The following is a 13,012-nucleotide window of genomic DNA, read 5'->3' as shown; positions in this document are numbered from 1 at the left end:
ACCATCGGCTCGATAGTTCGCTTCGCCAGCGGAGCTGCCCCTTCTAGATCGTTTTACTTTGCTATAGGAGGTTAGCTCAAGCGTGGCCTCATGGATTTTATTGGATGGCCCACTAGTATTTTAGGCGTTAGAAGTTCAATCTAAGTAGGCCCAAGTGGGCTAGCAAGAATAGGCTGACGTGAAACAAGAGCTTTTTGAATCGAAAGAAACTCAGGGGGAGCTGATTATCTACAGACTATAATAATTGCTTTGATAAAGAGCTGTCTTAATAGACCGTCCATCCTTTTTTGCTACAACCCCTTGGCCGAATGGCATTGGCACAGACTGCTGACTTGGCTCCTCGTTCTGCATGGTAATACTAAGTATCGTTTTATTTTTGCCTTCATGAGGGTTTTCTCGATCATTCTGTAAGGCTACCATTAATAACCGTCCGGATAATAACTGATGCGATTATACTACGCTATCGCGACAATATATATGGCCAAATGCGTTCAAATAGAATGATCGATAGGGTGATTGATATTCTCTTTCTTTTTTCGATTCATCTAACCCGAACCCGCTAAGGCTTAGGCAAGCATGTGTGAAAGCAGTCTTGAGACAAACAGAAACAGATGCCCCACGGTTACACAATGCTTGGCTCATCGAGTTCACAGGCATAATAATAAAATCACACCAACCATTCAGGCAACAAAATGCGGTAGGCGAATTCGTTAAATTGCAGATTAAGAGAGCAAAATATGACTGCACTTTTGATCATGTACATCCGGTTTTTTAGAAATGTTTCCGATGTTTGACACGCGCGCGCTACCTAAACTGCTAGACGACTGGCTCCCAACGTGAAACGAAGTGTGTCTACGCCTGAATTTGAAGCTAAGCCACTGCGGCTAGCGCTATGACGAGAACTATCTTCAACAAAATGTTTGCCGTAACACTTGCTGACCACTTTTTTTGGCTAAGTGTGGCATATATATTCTGCTACCTAACAATGACGAGCATTGGTTAATACTACACAATATAGTTTATTTGTATAGTCATGTAAGTCAAGCGGCGTAAAAGTGCCTTGTAGATAAAATAAGACACGTATTTAGCCAAGCCTCACCAGCGCCCTCTGGATTTTCCTGAAAAGATGCGTATCAACTTTGTTATACACAACTCTTGTTCCTGATATATGCCTCTAATTCCTACTTCAAGTCTGACGTAGAACATCTTAAACAACCTTAAAGTCTCTTATGATTTATGTCGGGTGAACAGCCATAAGCATTATCTATCGTCTGATTTGTGAAGGTAGCTTGGTTTTATGTCTTGACGCAGCTTAGCGACAGCATTTACGGTGCCAATCTCCTAACTGTGGCTATCACTTATGATAGGGGTACCCAAACATCTGCTAATCTCAACCTTAAAGTAATTAGATAATGTTCAATAGGGCATATATTATTGTCTCCTCGTAAATACTACCTTTATATGTTTCACTATTAAACAGCTGGCTATATACATGCATATGTTTATGCAAATCTAATACCTGGCACCCTAGGGGCCTCCGCTCAAAGAATACTTATTATTACTGGAACGTTATCCTGATACTTCGTGAAGTAACACTCGGACAGTCTGTTTAGCCATAACCCTTCATCTATAACGAATATTTAACAGCTTATGTTTGTAGACATCCGCCTCTTAAGCCCTAAAGAGATATTTTCGATTTATTTCCTCACAAGTTTTCTTCAAAGGATGCGTTTATGCTGATTCCATTTTCAAAGTAGATATTAATAAATAGATCCGAATCGTTACTCATTTAACAAACGTCGTAGTTTCTACAAAAGTGTTTTCTCTCTCATATTTCTAAAGTTTTCCTTTTAATTTTAGTTTCTATTTGGCTGTCACTATTCCTAAAATGTCGTTACATCTACTTTCAGTAATTCGTATCAAATTATCTTCAGGTTTCAGTTATTTCATTTGTAAGCTCTTGCCACTGTACTAGCTTTATGATACGATAATCTCCGATGTACGCAAACAACACAAAGCACTTTTATAGCTGACAAGTCGTTCGAAATAACCTAGTTGTTGGCCGTTATGTTTTGTTAGCTATTTGACAAAATCCGGAAGGTAACGGGCGCAAAAATCCCATCTTGAATAATAGTTACTGTATCAAAGAATCTTCAATAAACGCGAACGTTTTCCGTTTGAATTGTGCAGACGATCATTGTTTTGCGTCCTCTCAAGATCTCGAAGGTGGCAACAGAATATATCTATTTACTGCTCCACCAAGGATAGGTAGGTCGTAAGATTGTTTACAGAAGTCGCGGGTTCGACTCCCTTAATGCTGCGTATATTCTAGTCGAATCTATATCCATGAGCCTTCATTTATTCGTATTTCATTCGTATCTTCATATTTAAAAGTTCATCTAAGCGGCAGTCTGAGGTACAGAATCCCGTATGAACTTGCAGAACGCGTCAGCTTAGAAAAAATACACATGCGTCTCCTATAGTATACTGTCTCTCTACGGAAGGTAATATTTATGACTAGTACTCCATATACTACTGCTGTACTATGAGTATAGGATTCGACAGTGCGTTCAGTAAATAAGAAAGTATAGACAAGTGATTTACATCTTGGTGCGCACGGGCTGCTGGCAATACGCGAAAATAGACTGAATGCAAAAAAACTATGCCTGACTTTTTTCCTCATCTAGCCATTTTGAATGAAAATAGTTAGTATTATAGCATAAAAGAAGGTACCTTTCCAGACCAGTCTACCTTGAACCAGTCAAATACCCATCGGCCGCCAATTTTTTTATATAGTCATTTAATTAATTTTCAGTATTGTCTACGTTCGAGCTGATATAACTATCGGTGATCTGTTTTTTTCTACAAACGTGTACGATGCTGTTTTGAGGAGGATGGGTAGATAGAACAACAGGCGATTTAATTAGGCAAACAAACTGAAATTTATCTATATTGGTTTTCGCCACTAACCCTGATCTACATTGAAAAAAAAGCTGTGCGATTTACATTGGGAGACTACTACATATATAAACTTTTTATCTATTCTAACCTCACTGTAAGGATTTTGCACAGAACTATAGCGTGGTTTAGAGTATAAGCGTGGCAATATTTACTTTTCATCGATAGTTACTGTTCTCATTTAAATAAGTTAATCGAAACATGGACGGCTATCTCCCTTTGTGACAACCAGTACGTTTTACTCTCGAACTTAATCGAACCGTTTGTGCAAAGCCAAAGTCTCCTAGGAAAGAGAGCTAATTCTGATTTAAGACAAAGAAGCTTTTTTCACTTATTTACAAAAATATTAAAGTTTTACTTTTTCAACAACGTGATCCATATATAATATCGTTAGAACTCTTGTCGACGACCGGGAACGTCAGAACAAAGTTAAAGATTTAGCTCGCCTTCAAATAGGCCTGGCTGCAAAGCTCATAAAAATTCTATGGCGACCCGGAACTGGGGCGCGGAACACAATGCTCCTTAGGAAGTGGCCTCTATTGGGCAAAATTTTTTGACGTTGCGGCCAGTATCATGAAACACTTGGAGAACATTGGCTGTCTTGAAAAAACTTACTATTTCCTGTAGAAGTGATTCATAGAATTCGTCATCTTAGACGTTTGGCCTCAGCATAATTTGCAGTGAGTTACATATAATTTCAAGCTTACAAATGGCGATCCGTTATAAATAATGTAAATAGATGTAACACGTGGCAAACGATCTCGTCAGCAGAACTTTAGACTTTTGCTAAAATCGATATGAAGTTACGAAGGACCTGGAGAGGCAGCGGTGAACAAACCTTAACAGGGCGATACAAAAATAATACTCAGGATTATTACGGTGAAAATGAGCTTTACACCCATATGGCCTTTAGAATATTTGTAAACGTGCCTGTCTATTCCAGGGCTATGTTCTACCTACACTGCGCTATAGTGTACTATACTTTATTTACCCAAAGGTCACCACATTCTATCTGTTCTTTATATCTATCAATATCAATTGTACCTATGTTTCTAGAGCTATAGTAATGAAAAAAAAATTTTTTTGAACGAATACAGAGTTATTGTCATCTTTAATTTTCTACTATTTAGATACAAAATTTCCAGATAGGCACTATAGGTTGTCTCAAAGCAAGGTGACTATGAAGACTGTGCGCCGAATTTAGGGTTTTCGATAGAACTTCTCTAGGTAATTTATGCCGGATCTATGATCGGATGTGAGCCCCAGTGGCTATAAAATGTGAAGGCAATACAGTGGAAACCATTGAGCATGTAGCAAAAAAACTGACTAAAGAAAATATAAAAAATATACTGAGCCATTTAAGTTAGGCAGTCGGTGCAATGAATATGAACCTTCGAAAAGCCTTTGCAGATAAGCTAGGAAAGGCTGTCCTCCTAGAAAACATGGGCGAATGCTGCCATGGCAGAAGCTGCTCCCTACAGAAGGGTCCCGCATCGTTAAACAGGAGAATATATACGGTAACAAGGTTTTTGATAGCCGTTCTGAAGGAAAACTTTTTTATTGACCCCTCATACTCCAAAAAGGACGCTCGACTGACTATCCAGCTACTATTGTTATTTTCCTAATACTGTTATTGTTGAAAGGAAATTTACAGAGCAAATTACATTTCTTTAGCAGGGAAGGCGTTCAGAAATACAAACTCAGCTATTGAAATCCCACTAACGAACGTATCTTATGACGACGTATATATCCATCACTCGTCGTCATCAACGTAGTTATTCAGGCACAGAATGAAAAAAGTCTCGTGAGTAGAAAGGATTTCGTTAATAAAATGTTCATCAATCTGCTGGTTTGAACGTATATTTCTCGCTTTCGCTTATCTTGAAGGCAAACAAAGACATGTACCCTTTAAATTCGATTCGGTGTTAAGCTGCGCTTACAGCTTACATCGTACCTATTCATTTGCATTACAAAGAAATATGTGTTTGATGTTTTCCAGTAAAGCACAAACGGAAACGAAGTTGAAAAAAATTGCGCGCCGGACATAAGTATGTGTCTTTTTCCTCCCTGTACAACAGTTTATTCACAACGGCTAATACTAATAGTAGATTGTCGAAAATGCATTGCTATTCCTAGCTGTAAACTTTAAACTGGTTGAGGAGAAAGTTAACAGAAGCAGGACTGGGGCTAGGAGAAGCCGGCAGGGCAGAGCCTAATAGATTTGGCCCCTTTTCTAGTTTTGGAAACCTTTTTTCGCTTCTATACGCGTATCAAGAGCGCACCTTCCTATATATATATATATATATATATATATATATATATATATAGGAAGGTGCGCTCTTGATATTAGTTCGTTTATATCCTCTCGTTGCGCAATCAGTTATTACGGGTCTTAGCTAACAAGTAGCTTTTTATTGGAGGGTAAAAATACAGAAATCTCCCACCATAATGTGTTGAATATGAATTTTACAAAAAAACAACCACACTATAAAGGGCGAGGGGTTAAGTTGATCCAAAATATCTGGAAGGAAAAACAGATGTAAACTTATTTCCCTTTTTCTCTTCTTCGAAGACCATTGATGAAAAGAAGGGAAACAATAAGAATCGCGTCAATTAGGAAAATTCAATTTGTTCTCTATCTATTTTCTTGTGTACGTGTTTTTGTGGTAATAGAGGTAACAATGTTTGAAGGCAGCGATTAGCTGAGCAGGTATAAAAGTGGTACGATACGGAATGAAAAGAGAAGATTGAATTTTTGGAAAAAACCGGCGAACATTTTCCTTTTTTAACAGGCTCTAAACTATGAACACATTATGATGTAGCATACCTTTATCATGCGCATTCGACTCTGCGCGTGCGTTTGTGTATGTCTGTGCCTGAGCGTGGTACCCTTCTTTGTTGTATTTATTATTTGAAAGGCAAAGTACCAACCGGTCGGTCACTTTGGCTTTGTCAACCCCGTACCGTCATTTATGATAGAATTACTTAAACTTTTTTATACGCGTAAAATTTAAAATATCCCACACGTAGTAATAGTACACGTCACATTCCAAACATTATTAAGATTAGCTGTAACGTAAATAAATAAATACTTAATAGATTTAAGATAATTCCATGTTCCAAAACCTAATCTGCAAAAATTCGAATATATTCTACACTTTGTTAGTAACTGCAACTTCTGAAATTAGTTGAATCGTCATTGTTCTACACAAAACCCCCTTTTTCGTAATACTGGTTGAGCACAAATTTTCTGAGTGCATTGCAAAATAGTGATACATTGCTTATGGTAACTTTTGGCCTTTATCACGAGATGAAACTATTAATAGTGGGTATTACACGAAATACGAATGATTAGAAAAAAACTAAGGCAAAATCAGTTTCGTGACTGAACAGGATCAGTTTCGTCATAACCTAAAAAACAGTGTCACTTTCTACTGGACTAAATTATTAAATTTTAGGCCATTGCTGTTCAACGCTGTCCTAAAATATCCGGCAACCCCTTAACAGATATTGTGAACGAAGACACTTTATCCAGGAAGTACCTAACCAGCCTATGCGTGCTTAACAATGATGCTGTGTATCCATCAAGACTTGGACGGGGTTTTTTTTTGCTAACACCTTTAATATAGCGTTAGTAATTGTATCTCTGACAAAATAATTAGTTTATCTCGAATATGACACGTGTATAGATAAAATTGTTTGGATAGGTGAGGCTCTGCTTAAACCATTGGTTTATGCAAGGTAAACCCTTGTAAATATGAGAGTATGATACTATTCACGATTAATCGTGCCAAATATTTATGTTATTTAGGTCATCCTTCAACGCTCCCATTTTCAAGCTGAATTAGAGACACAGTGCGAAAACATTTTGAAGAAAAATCACATGCTCTCCGCGCTCCCTTTGCGGATAAAACAGGTATCATTCATTGCCGACCTCGTTACAAAAAAATGAAACATTTGTCCAAGAATAAGCGGTGCTTCATCTTATTGCCAGGAGAAACCTTTTGCAAAGAAAAGTTTGCACCGCATTATACCTATATATATATATACTACACTACAATCTTACCGAGAGCGGTATGTCGTCTTCTAGACATACAAAACAATTCAAAACGTCTTTGTGCTGTGTGAGGTGTCTGAAGTTCAGGGCTGAGCAGGTCATTGTAAACATTTCTTTTACCGCCAGCGTTTAGAATTGAAGACTCGCAGTTGTTTACTTGTACTAGTGTCAGATTTATTGGTTCAACATTTTATTATTATTTATAACATTTATTTAGGTCAATGAGAAAGACTTATATTGCTGAGTTTATGCACTTGGTAAATAAAATGAGCAACGAATTTGACTACTTGCAGATCTCTATTGGCATCGAGAAAACTTTAGAAACGAACTTTAGGAAGGAGGAGAAACTTCTTAGGAACGACCGAACTAACTTTCGAAAGAGTGGTTCATCGTTCAAAGCTGCAATTAATATTTCCGCTCATATTGAACAATGACTTCGAGGCTAAATTGTTCCAGTTCTCGATAACGTGGAAATCTATTGCAGTCCATTTGCTCGTATGCAGGGGTTTGAGGCATATCTCGTTTTACCAATACAGATGCCTCTTAAAAAATTCCAGGAAGAGGTATTTTTTCTAGTTGAAGAAGTGAAGACGATTTCTTCCCCTACAGACAAATAGAACCGCTGCGATGTAAAGAATCTATTTTGCGAAGATATCCTTCTCGTCTCTAGATCAAAGATTCCGTTACCCTAGCACCCGGAATGCCGAAGCTAGATCCGGATAGTTTGGCGACCTTTTTGGCTAAGAGATGGTCCTATTAACAATCGGTCTTGAATAATTTCTAGAAACGTCTATGTACGAATACTAATAATGCTTGCGTCAGCTCGTCTACCGAAGCTCGCGAAAAATGGCCCGTCTGAAATCGATGCTATCGACTTACTTCGGTTCTTCTCCTAACACATGCATCGCGTAATTCCTTTGCAGTGAGGGAAAGAACATACGTATGAAGTTTGACCAAATAGCCGTCACACCCTCAAAAGTTCTTTAAAAGCGATATACCCGCTAGGGTTTGAGAATACACTTTGAGCCGAACAAAAAATCTTGGCAAACCTTTTCTTGATTATTATACAAGCCATCAGCCGAAGCGATACCCGTTCATACTAACGGTATTTTGATTTTTATTGATACATGATATAATTATGTTTAATTTTACCCAATTGTTACGATACATATATGGATTTCTTTATTAACTATGTTTTACCTAGTACTGTTATGTTTGTCTTCTTGAGTAATGTCGAGGGTTTTACCGGGTGGGATAGGACGAACGAAAGTTATGCGTGGTCTAATTGTATTGAACTTACATTTATGTTAATGCATCACTTTTTAATTACTTGAATATTATAAACAATTAGTGATATTGGATGGCCTGGGCTAAATATACTGTTACAACTCTAATTCGAAAAATATGAAATTGCAAGGATGAACCATGGCTTGCATACGCAGAGCACTTGCTACTGGCAAGCGCAGTAGTCAGCAGCGATCGTCGCTATTATTTTGGTAGGCGTAACAGCGACAGGCCTTTATACTAAGGTCCTGGTATCAGTGCGTGGTTGAAGTGGTAACACGCTGCCATTATCCAGGCGCCACTGATCGAATAAATATCAAATGTTGTCTGTTAGATAATATATTAACGAACAGTGGCGTTGAACGTCATAAGATTTAGATTTTCAAGAATTCACGAGATTCAAGAAATTAACAGTATAAAAAAGATGGATAGAACCTCATTTTGAGGTTATATTAAACATGCCTACATCTTATTAGTTGTCACATACCCTATGGCGAAGGACATATCCTAAAAATTTCAAGATTTCGCTGTTCAAAGCCCCAAAACAGTCATTTGTTTACTCTATGCGCCAGGCAAGGGCTACGGCATGATTATACCGACCTTATACATACAAACGTAAGGGTCATTTATCTCATAAGCAAGGTCTAGGGGAAATTGCAAACTTTGTCACTTTTCAGCATTTGTACATCTTTTTGAGGTCGTCTGATCTACTCGCAGACTTCATGCTTCAGTTTGATGGCATTATTCTATTGCTGTAACAACTAAATCGTTTTCCGGTGTAATATGTCATCGTATTTTGCACGCTAGCAACTTCCTATCTGAGGCAACCGTGGACATGAATTACCAAGGGTAGCCCCGTAGCAAAGGATCAGTTTATAAGGGAGAAGTTAAAAGGACGGTACCTGAAAACAGGTCAAAATACATTTCTAAGCTCGAGAAGGAACCTGTTCAGGAAAACGGGAATAATCGGGGAGTAGTTTTGCCTACCACCCTTCGGTTTCTAGGTACAAAAAGGAAATGCAATGCTGGAAAGCATACGGAAAGGGTAGACATAAAAGCACTTATCATCAGTCTTACTCATGAAGCTCCGGTAGGTATATGCGAAAATATAAGGTAGTGATGTGTATACTTACGGACCGAATGTCGTAGTGGGATCAATAATAACACCTACTGTTATCATTGTCGAAGTTCACTTTGGTGTAAATAAGATTCAAAATTTCCCGAAATTCACCTAGCCTTAGCTATAGAGGCAGTATTGCCCTCCGATGCCCCTAACGACATCATTTGTCGCAAATATTTTTCCTCGCGATGTCAACCTCAATTGGATTTGCGAGATCTCTAGTCAAAAAATCCACCCATTCAATGACAAGACCTGAGGCTCCTAATGGAATATGCATATTCATCGAGACAATCCGGTTGTTAGTCCGGTCGCGTACAATGTTGCCTCTTTCATTCGGCGAAGCTCTGTTGCAAGCGTGACGATACTACTGCACACTTTTACATCTGAATCCAAGAAGTTTTTGTTGTGTGGCTATCCTGTCTGATTTCCTGTCCTAGTTAGCATTAATAGTGGGCCTCAAACTACCGTGCACGGGGTTTTCTTGATACCTCTTTGATTCTGTTCACGAGAACCACTATTTTAGATTGAGCTATTGCCGTTAATTGTTCTCCTATCGTACATCGCTAACTATCGTACACAAAAATGAATAAGTATCTCTGACGATAAGAACTGGGGAATAAGGAAGGCCTAACTTGGATTCAACTCTCAGGCTGCACTTGCTTTTTTTCCAAGTCAATATCTTCAGAATTTTTCACATATCTAGTTCGATTTTTTTTTTAAGATTTTTCTAAATGTTTATCATACTTCGTAAATTATCAGATGTATCCTTTGACGGTCTGAATTCCATCACAGCACCGTTACCAGTTCCTTTTTCTCAAGTTTGTTCTATTAAATTCTATTAAAACAAACTCTTACAAAAACAGCATCGTAGTAAGCCGAGATGAAAAACTTCAGTAATTTAGAAGAATACCCGGCCAACGTCGGAGGAATAGGAAACATGGGCCGCTAAAATCTGTCTGTTTATGTGCTCCCTGTTTCAGGAAGAAATTTTTTTCGTGTGGTAACTAGCGTTTGACTAGATTACATTTAGTAATCAAGTTCCCGAAGTAGGACATCAACCTTTATATTGTCCGACATCTAAACATACTTAAGTAAGCAGCTGTGCAGTGTACTGAACAACTTTTGTACCAGGAAAAAAAGAGCGTCACGTCATACTGCTGTGTGCGTGCAAAACGGCCAGATTGACTTTTGCTATAATTTTCAGGCTTAAACTGAGGTCCGTCTGTAAAAATTTTACAAGCATAGTAGTATACATTGGTTTGTGCGGTATCACTTATTTCGACATCTTTTTGTTTACTTCAGGTCGTGCCGGGAGATACACCGTGGAATACAACTTGTAGGAAGAAAGGATGCTCGGATATGCTATTAGATGAAAATTTATACGAACCGCAGAGCATCTTGTGTAAGCAACTTGCTTCGTAAGCTATGATTGTTACCATTAGAGTCAAGGTTGATTATTCTGATTTAAGTACATGATGGGCGACCAACTTTTGGACATGTGTTTATCCGCTGTCCCGTGACAAACTCATTATGTGTGGCGTCTTCGAAATTTGAGCGAGGATCGGCTATTATCCAGTTTAACGGATAAACCCTCACTGTGATTATAAACTTCTTGGGCACTCCAGAATCGACAATGCGCTGCGTCGCAGCAGACGAAGCAGAAGCGGGCTCCAGCCCAACGGAAAATCTACAACTGAGAAGAGAGAATATGGACTTTACCATTGATCTTTGCCGTCTAAAAGTACATTCCTCTTTATCGGACTTTTCGTTCAATTAGGCCGTTAGTGAAACAATTTTATGCGAGTTAATGTACGATGTTACCTATTGGTCACGAAGACTGCAAGTAAACCGTTATGTATCATAAAAATCAGATGGATACTCTGACAGGGCAATAAAACCAAGAGATTTGATTGTCGTTTTTTTATTAGCCAATCCTTTCAAGAACGAAGTGGTCTTCAGTTTTCTCCAAGAGTTATTTTTTTATCCTCGATGCAAAAATGGATTGTAAGAATTATCGTTGACTTACTACATCACAATGTAGAAGACGTCGATACGAGCGAATTTTCAACTCAGTTGTTCTTTTAAGTGTGATACTTCGTGAAAATGACGTCATGGCATGATACGTCCTCCAGAAAGGCCAATACGTTACGCGTGAAGTTTATCTACGTGTAAAATATTGTGCAATCATAGATAGCTTAAGTATCTGAACGAAAGCCGTACGTTTTCTATGACGCATCAATCCGACTAATATAGGGTTAGTTACTTGAGAATATAAGCATGTGCCGGGTCCGTAAGTACGTATAGCCGTTGAATAGCCCAGATTTAAAGCCGTTAGATTACTATGTATGCAACATTCGGGAGTAAGAAGCTGTCAAGTTTTCACACAAATAGTGTTAAGCTGCGTACCCGCACTATCTAAAAGGCATTCGCTGGATGATAAAGGTTGGGGCTGGCAATTGACACTACAATTACGACGAATACGAGTTATATTGATTAAACATGACCGTAAGGAATGACACTTCTACAAAACAGAAAGGAAAGTATTCAATATTCGTTCTTATTAAATACAGTTTTAACAACAAAGCATATAACTGTTACTTATTTTAATCAAAAATTACTTATTACGTATATATATATATATATATATATATATATATATATACACGCGTGGCGTATTGCAAAGAAAAAAAAACATCATAGAGCTGTTCTAAATACAGTGGAGCATAGAGCCGAGAGCGTAAACGGAGTGAAACCAGTTCTTCCATGAAGCACTGTTCTATTATATATACAGTGCAGGACTGCTTCTGGAAGATGACTCGGAGACCAGACCATGAATCCCAGGGCACGCATTTGCAATCAGATAGGATTTTGTAGCTAATTAACCGAGTAGTTCTATCGGTTAGCCATGGTGCACAGACACTAAGGCATCGACAAAATGGATGTAGAAAGCCTACGGCACAATCCAACACCCTAATGCTACACAGGGCATTATCTTACAAACTACCGATAAGTGCTAAATGTGAAATATACGTTCATTTCAACTCGTTGTTTCTCTTCTAGGATCTTTTCTTTTCCTTTTGCATTACAAGTTGAACTCAGCAGTATAACGGATTAATCTTTTTCCCTTTGGTCTATTATAACCATAATCTAACTCGATTCACAATGAGTAGTAATAATAACAATCATGATTATGATGATGTAAAAGGAACCATGCAGTACAGCAAAGTGTGTACGAAGACAACCGTTTTTCTTGTGCTTAAGTTTGCCGTAAATTTCACTGCGTTTGCTGGCAGTGAATATGTCACTATAATTACGCCTGTATTTACCTGTTCGTTGTTATTCATTTTAAAGATGATCTTATAACAAACACATCTAAGCAGAGAGCACACGCACGAACCAGAAGCTGAGGGTAACGATGAAGGGGACCAGGGGTAGTAAGGAGGAAAAAGAAAAAAAGCATATTCTTTTTTTAGATGATTCATTCACGTAACAATTGAAGCAGACCAACAGATAAAACGAATTTTTTCCTCCCTCTAACAAGCGTTGGGCAACGACAACAACTTCAGCAACACAAGTCATTCTTGTGTTGGATA

The sequence above is a fragment of the Varroa destructor genome, unplaced genomic scaffold (assembly GCF_002443255.2).
Source record: "Varroa destructor unplaced genomic scaffold, Vdes_3.0 BEIS01000001.1, whole genome shotgun sequence".
In the NCBI taxonomy this organism is placed as follows: Eukaryota; Metazoa; Arthropoda; class Arachnida; order Mesostigmata; family Varroidae; genus Varroa; species Varroa destructor.
Note: the sequence above shows the minus strand (reverse complement) of the source record.